The sequence below is a fragment of the Theropithecus gelada genome, chromosome 4 (genome assembly GCF_003255815.1).
Source record: "Theropithecus gelada isolate Dixy chromosome 4, Tgel_1.0, whole genome shotgun sequence".
Lineage (NCBI taxonomy): Eukaryota > Metazoa > Chordata > Mammalia > Primates > Cercopithecidae > Theropithecus > Theropithecus gelada.
Window position 1 is genome coordinate 169,118,329 of NC_037671.1, and position 7,121 is coordinate 169,125,449.

At 44.8% G+C, this 7,121-nt stretch overlaps 1 non-coding gene across 1 annotated transcript; it reads left to right on the top strand.

Annotated features, from left to right (window-relative positions):
* Positions 1-6,377: 6,377 nt before the first annotated feature.
* Positions 6,378-6,460, top strand: TRNAL-UAA. The gene has a single exon. It is a non-coding gene; the product is annotated as a tRNA-Leu (tRNA).
* Positions 6,461-7,121: the final 661 nt, after the last annotated feature.

The window sequence follows — 7,121 nt, forward strand, 5'->3', positions numbered from 1 at the left end:
ATAGGGTGGGCCCCCAGGGCACCCAAGGCTGCCCTGCAAGCAGACACTGCCAGGTTGGGGTCCCAGAAGGGGCCAGAAGACCAAAGATTACTCAGGTCAGACCAGTCCAGTCTAATGGGCAAGACTACCCTGCAGAGTTCAGGTCTGACAGTTCCCCTGGGACTAAAGTCTCCTGTGGGAGCTAGTGTGCCAGTTATCCTGGTTCCTCCACTCCTTGGTGGCAGCTTTTCCACCTGGTTGTGTCTAGTTGGTCCTTGTTAAAGATTTGTAGAAGCATAATGACCAAGGACAAATAATTTCCCAACCTCCTCAGACCCTCGCTGCCACCTAGGTGTCTTCAGTCACCGGTTAACTCTTGATCTCAACTCCCTCCTCCTCCCTTTGCCCTTAACATAAAAAGAGCCTGAGATTTGTAATGACTTAAGATGGTATTTTAGAACACCAGTTCACCATCTTCTCGGTTTTGCTGGTTTTCTGAATAAACCTGCTTTTCTTCCCATTAATCCTCGTTTCTTGTTTCTGGCTTAAGTGGCAAACCTGGATTCTGTTACAATGCCAGGCAACCAGCGGAGATATTTTACACACATATTTCACTAATTCTCACAATATTTTTCTCAGGTAGGAGTTAGTATTCCCACTTTACAGATGAGACTTGAGGAAACTAATAAGTTGTCTATACAGCTAGGAAAGAATTATGATTTGAACTAGCTCTACTGACTTGACAGTTTAAACAATACATTTACATTACTGTGCACTACTGCCTTTTATCTATAGTTCAGAAAAATTATTGTTATCATAATGAAAACCCTCTATTATGGAGAAAAGGCAAATTTATATCCTGCTTACCATGCAGGATATGTGTATACCATGCAAGATTTTATTTCATAAAAGTTTGAGACAAAAATTTTAATTCTACAAGTAAATAAAGAGAAAATTCTGTCACCAAAAAGAATATATTTCTAATGATAACACAAACCATAATTTCTATTACAGCAGGGACCCCTTATTCTTGAGGATACATTCCAAGACCCCCAGCAAATGCCTAAAACTGCAGATAGTACTGAATCTGATATACACTATGATACTGTGATCTGACCACCAAGAGGATTACTAAGTGACTCACAGGCGAGAAGTATAGACAGAGTGGACATACTGGAAAAGAAATGATTCACATTCCATGTGTGAGATTTCATCACACTACTCAGAACGATACTCAATGGAAAACTTACAAATTGTTTGCTTTTGGAATTTTCCCTTTAATATTTTCAAACCGCAGTTGACTGTGGGTAACTGAAATTGAGGAAAGCGAAACTGCAGCTAATGAGGCGCTGCTGTATAATAAGGCCAGGCAGAGTGAGAAGGATATTTCTAGAGTGTAATTTGGAGCTTCCTGAGTTTTGTACACTCACACTTGTAAGTGCAGCTTATTCTTACTCCTTTAACTTTACTACTGTGTGTGTGGTAGGAAGATAGAATTTATGGGGGCCTTGGAAGAGAGTTAGGCAGGGAAGAGCAGGCATGGGAAAAAGCAGAAGAGAGACAGAAAATGATTTAGCGACTTCAAAAGACAAGGGACCCCAATTTAATATGACTCGGATTACAGGGGTTGTGAATAAGAGGTTTCACATTCTACTTTATTTCTATATTGTTTCGATGTCATACAACGTTTACAACTTGAATCTGTTTCTGTAAAGATGTTTTCATTCTGAAAAGATTAAGAGAGAGAAAGATAAGCGTAGAGGCTACATTTCAGAGGATTCTGGAAAAAAAACAGAAAGCAAATGAGTAGGCTTGGAAAGTACAGGCAATCTCTTTAAGAATTTGACAACAAATGCAAAAAGGAAAGTTGGATGTTATCAAGGTTAGCAGGATTACTCTTTCTTTTAAAATAGATGTGTAGAAACCCACGGATGCAAAGATGGGAACAATAAACAATGGGGTATTACAATGGAGTGTGAGAGAGTGGGGAAAAGGGTAGAAAAACTATTAGGTACTAAGTTCCCTACTTAAGCAACAGGATTATTAGAGGCCCTAACCTCAGTATCATGTAATATATCCATGTAACAAACCTACACATGTACCCTCTGAATCTAAAATTTAAAAAAAAAAAAGAAAGAAAAATTTAAAATATATATAAACAGGCCATGCGTGGTGGCTCATGCCTGTAATACCAGCACTCTGGGAGGCCGAGGCGGTTGGATCACTTGAGGTCAGGAGTTTGAGGCCAGCCTGGTCAACATGGTGAAACCCAGTCTCTACCAAAAATCCAAAAATTAGCTGGGCGTGGTGATGTACGCCTGTAGTCCCAGCTATTTGGGAGGCTGAGGTGGGAGAATCGCTTGAACCTGGGAGGCAGAGGTTGCAGTGAGCCGAGATCGTGCCACTGCAGTCCAGCCTGGGCCACAGAGCGAGACTCTGTCTCTAAATAAATAAATAAATAAATAAATAAATAAATATAAAAACAACTCTGAAAATAATAAAATAGATGTAAAGAAACAAAATATATGCCTGTGAGCACATCATCAGTGCTAAAGAAACTAACTTTGCCTAGTATTAGTGCTATAGTATTAGTATTAGAATTAGTGTATTATAGTATTAGTAGAGTATTAATATTAATGTATTAGTGCTCATGGCTGTGTAAAAAATAGCACAACATTTAGCAGCCTAAAGCAACAAATATTCATTATCTCACTTGGTTTCTGAGGGTCACGAAATCAGGGCTTAGCTGGGTGGTTCTGGCTCAGGTTCTCTCCTGAGGTTGCCGTCAAGTTGCTGCCTCTTGTTACAGTCATCAGAAGGCTTGCCTGAGGTGGAAGATTCGTCTCCAGGCTCACTCATGTGAGACCTCAGGTCCTCATGGTGGTTACTAGAGGCTTCCGTTCAGAGCCTCCATGTGGGACATCACAGCTGGCATCCTCCAGAGTGAATGCTCCAAGAGAGGGCAACCACAGTGGTAGCAGTAGTGCCTTTTGATGATTTCATCTCTAAGGTTGCAGACCATCACTTTCATTTTATTCTATCCATTAGAAATGAGTCACTAAATTCAGCCCGCACTCAAGGGGAGGAAAGGTAGTCTTCCCCTGTTGAAGACAGAAGTATGAAAGCATTTATGGACATATTTTTAAAACCATCGCAGAATGTATGAAGAATATCATGGCTTAAATAAGCATACATACACACTGAAAACTAGTTTAAATAACGTGGTACATTTCTCAGTAAGAAGTATGTTAAATGCAGTTTTTTGAACGTGAAGCCATTTTGATGTTACAAAATCTGTCCTAATATTGACATTTACTCTCTAATATTGTCAGTTATAACAAATGCCATGGCACAGTGCTTTTCACATTTTGTTCCAACACTCAAGTGGGTATTTGTGATGCCTTGTAGTTGCCAGCAAGTTCGGCAACTTTTCCTATGCTTGCAGAATTTCTTCCATTTTCAGGACTGCTTCCTGAGGCAGAAGCCAGAACTTTCTTTCCTATCCACCCTTGCAGCAAGCATCCAGGGACGGAACTTCTGTTCTTCCACACAGACACTTCCATGTATGATGTAGATTTGGAAGACGGCAGTATGGCCTTGAGTCCAGTTTCTAGGAAGGATGGAGTAAATGACTCCAATGATGGAATCAGACCTTGGACTCTCTCCATCTCGGGGTTCTGCTTCCCCCTGTGCCGGCTTTATCCTCAGATCGCCTGTCTCTACCAGTACTCCTAGTGCCTCATCACTGCACTCCCAGTTTATCATTCTCAGAATTTTCATTATCAATTGGTTCACTTAAACAAATGAACAAACAAACAGTAGGTGCAAATAATGGCTATTTTATTATTTCCACAGATGTTGTGAATCAGGAATTGGAAAAGGATACTATGGGGACAACTTGTCTACCTGCATACATAATAATATGGGGTAATTAACTGGAAGGAATCAATGGCTGTGTGGGAGCAGTCACTTGATGGCTAGGGTCTGGAATCATCTGAAGGCTCATTCAGTCATATTTATAGCAGTTAATACTGCCTGTTGTTTGAGGGCAGTCACCTGAAACAACTACATGTGGCTACCTGGGCTTCCTCACAGCATGGTGGCTCGGTTCCAAGATCAAGTATCTCAAAAAAAAAAAAAAAAACAAAGTGAAGTACAGTTACAGCAACTTTTATGACCTAGCCTCAGAAGTCACATAGTATCACTCCTCCATAGACACAAGCCCCTTTCCAGATTCAATGAATGAGAACATAGACGCCATCCCCCCACATTCCATCTATTAATGGGAGGGGTGTCAAAATAACACTGGAAGAAAAGCATTTGGAATGGGAGATACTATTATAGTTCTGCTGTGTGGCAGGTTGTATTTTTCCAAAGATGACCAAAGATAAACTAACTTGTACCAGGCCCATCCTTAAACAGCAGCCAGAAAATTTTAATACAATTTTGAGGCTTCAGAAGGTGCATTTCTGAGGGATACCCTACGACGCGGCTGTGTTACTCCAAACTGTCTTATACTAGCGGCTTGTTGGAAGTTGAGTCTGGGGTTAACAAAAATGTCATTCAAATAACACTGTGGTTTGAATGCGTCCCTCACACACCTACTTTACAGGGTTGTTAAGAAATTTTTATTTATTTATTTTAGAGATGGAATCTCACCATGTTGCCCAGGCTGCAGTGCAGTGGCTATTCACAGGCACAATTATGACACACACAGCCTTGAACTCCGAACTCAAGCGATCCTCTGGCCTCAGCCTCCCGAGTAGCTGGGACTACAGGAACGCAACACCACGCCCAGCTGAAATAAGATGATATATGTAAAGAGCTTAAAGCAATGCTTGTCACATAGTGACATGTTCTCAATCCATGTTATTATTATCATTTCAGTGCCTTGAAATAAGCCATTTTTAGGAAGTCTGTGGCCTCTGACAATTTGGCGCCATACAATGGAGATGGAGGGTGGCAGCTGGCACTCTGGTGACCCCATGTCATCACCACGTGGCTGCCCCTTGACCCTGGCAGAGTCTAAGTTCCCTTTCATCTCTCAGCACCCCAGGGCAAGGCCTGAGGAACTGCTCTTGCCTGAGCTCTTGTCGTGTACTCCCGAGGGCCGGGCCTGGCGCTTAGAAGGAGGGGTGCTATTGAGGTCAGGACATAGACGCAGGCTTCTGACAGCTTACAATGCTGTGTGGCAAAGTGTGAAAGTGGTGATTCTCCTGGTTACTATCTTGAGGCCCTCTCGCAGGGACAGTTCTATAGGAGTTGGCGGAAACTCCGTGAACCAGGGCAGCTGGCTCGTGACAGCCCTTGTTCCCAGGGATCACAGGAGTTCCAAGAAGAGGCAAGACAATTCTTACAATGTGACCCAGCAGGAGAGCCATTGGTGAGGTGTCGCACAGTGAGGTTGGTGTGTGCAGTCTCCAGGCTGATAGAAGTTCTTGATGAAGAAGTCGCTGTCTGCACCATATAAACAAGGGCGTGACCGGATAATCATGTGGCTGCCGGATCCCAGCTCAGCCAACCAGGCCCCTACCACTCCACAACACAGAGCCTGGGCTCTTCGTTCTGTGGTCGATATGAGGTCCTGGGTAGCGGGGAATGCAGTGGAAGTCCTGGGAAAAGGGATAACAGGACGAACTGAAACTCATGTACACAGAAAGTAAGGAGAACACTGCAAAACAAGAAAAGGGAACAAAAATATCTCATTGCCTTGTAGGGTTGCGGGGGCAAAGAGGAGGCCACCGTACTGCATCCGAGGCGGTGCAGTGGGGATGGGCCTGCAGGCACCAGGAAGGGCGACTGTGCCACGCTCCCCTGCATGTGGCGTGGCACAGGCGACACGCACATTTCTACAAAGCTTCCCTCCCGTGTGACTTGTGGCACATGCGAAGAAGAAAAGCGGCCCCTAGGGGCAGGAGTCCAGGAACTCTGCTGCTGTCCGGGCACCTCATTCCTTGAAGCCAACTCTGTTTAGAACAACACAAACTAAACACCGCCCTGTGGGCCGCGTCCCTGCACCACCAGCCAGGGGCCTCCAGAACGCGCTCCCAGGAACCCAGAAGTTTGCTGGTGTGTGTTTGCGGCGCCCGCGCACCTCGAAACTGAAAGCGCAACTGGAGGGCCCGGAGTCTCCCCCCAGCCAAAGGCCCGCGAGCGCCGACGCCCCCTCCGAGAGCGCGCAGCTCCGCTGCAGTTGTCTTCACTGCCGCGGCGGGCCGGGGGCAACAGTGAGTCGCGGCGGCGAGAAACCGAAGTACCTGCGTGGCGGCCGCCCCAGCCCGGGATGGGAGAGCGGAGAGAGTGGCGGCGGAAACTCTCCACGTTCTGGAGGCAGGGTGCGGGCAGGAGGAGGTAGAGGATGCCTTGTAGGAAGAGCGAAAGTAACGTCGCATGCCTGTACCAGGATGGCCGAGTGGTTAAGGCGTTGGACTTAAGATCCAATGGACATATGTCCGCGTGGGTTCGAACCCCACTCCTGGTAGTTCAAGGTTTTTTTCTCTTAGATTATTTTATTATTTTAAAAATACGAATCTCACCGAACACAGCACGCATTGGACATTAGAATTCCGACTTCTGGCTGGGAGAGGCGCAACGCTCACACGCAAAGACCTGCTTCCCACCAAGAGACCGCGCAGGCGGCGGCCCGCGGAGCTCCGCTCACCTCCCCAACTGCAGGGCGGGAGGCGGCCGGGAGGGGGAGGGCTGTGACCTGGAGGGTATTTTTAAAACTGCCTCTGCAAAAAAGTAAAAAATGCATCTCTCTTTTTTTTCTCTCTCTCTTCCTTTTTTTTACCCCCGTCAATGTTAATTTTGTGCGCACAACTCTTCTTTTAACTCCTAGAAGGTGGAGACTGCATCATCCTAGATGTAAAATGCACTCCAACTTGGGTTCGGCTTAGAATTTTTAAATACAGCGTGGTCAAGTTTTTTTTTTTCCTTCTTCTTCCTTTAAAATTGTTTGTTTAATGAAAGCCTTCTAAGAATTTTTAAAAGTTGCAAGCACAATGCAAATAACTTTTTTTCCTCTCTTGAATCATTTAAAAGTAAAATACCGAGTGGATGCCCAAGTACTACTATTAAAATCAGGAAATTAACATTGATATTTAATACCGTCTAATCCTCGGTCCCCATTCGGTCACCAG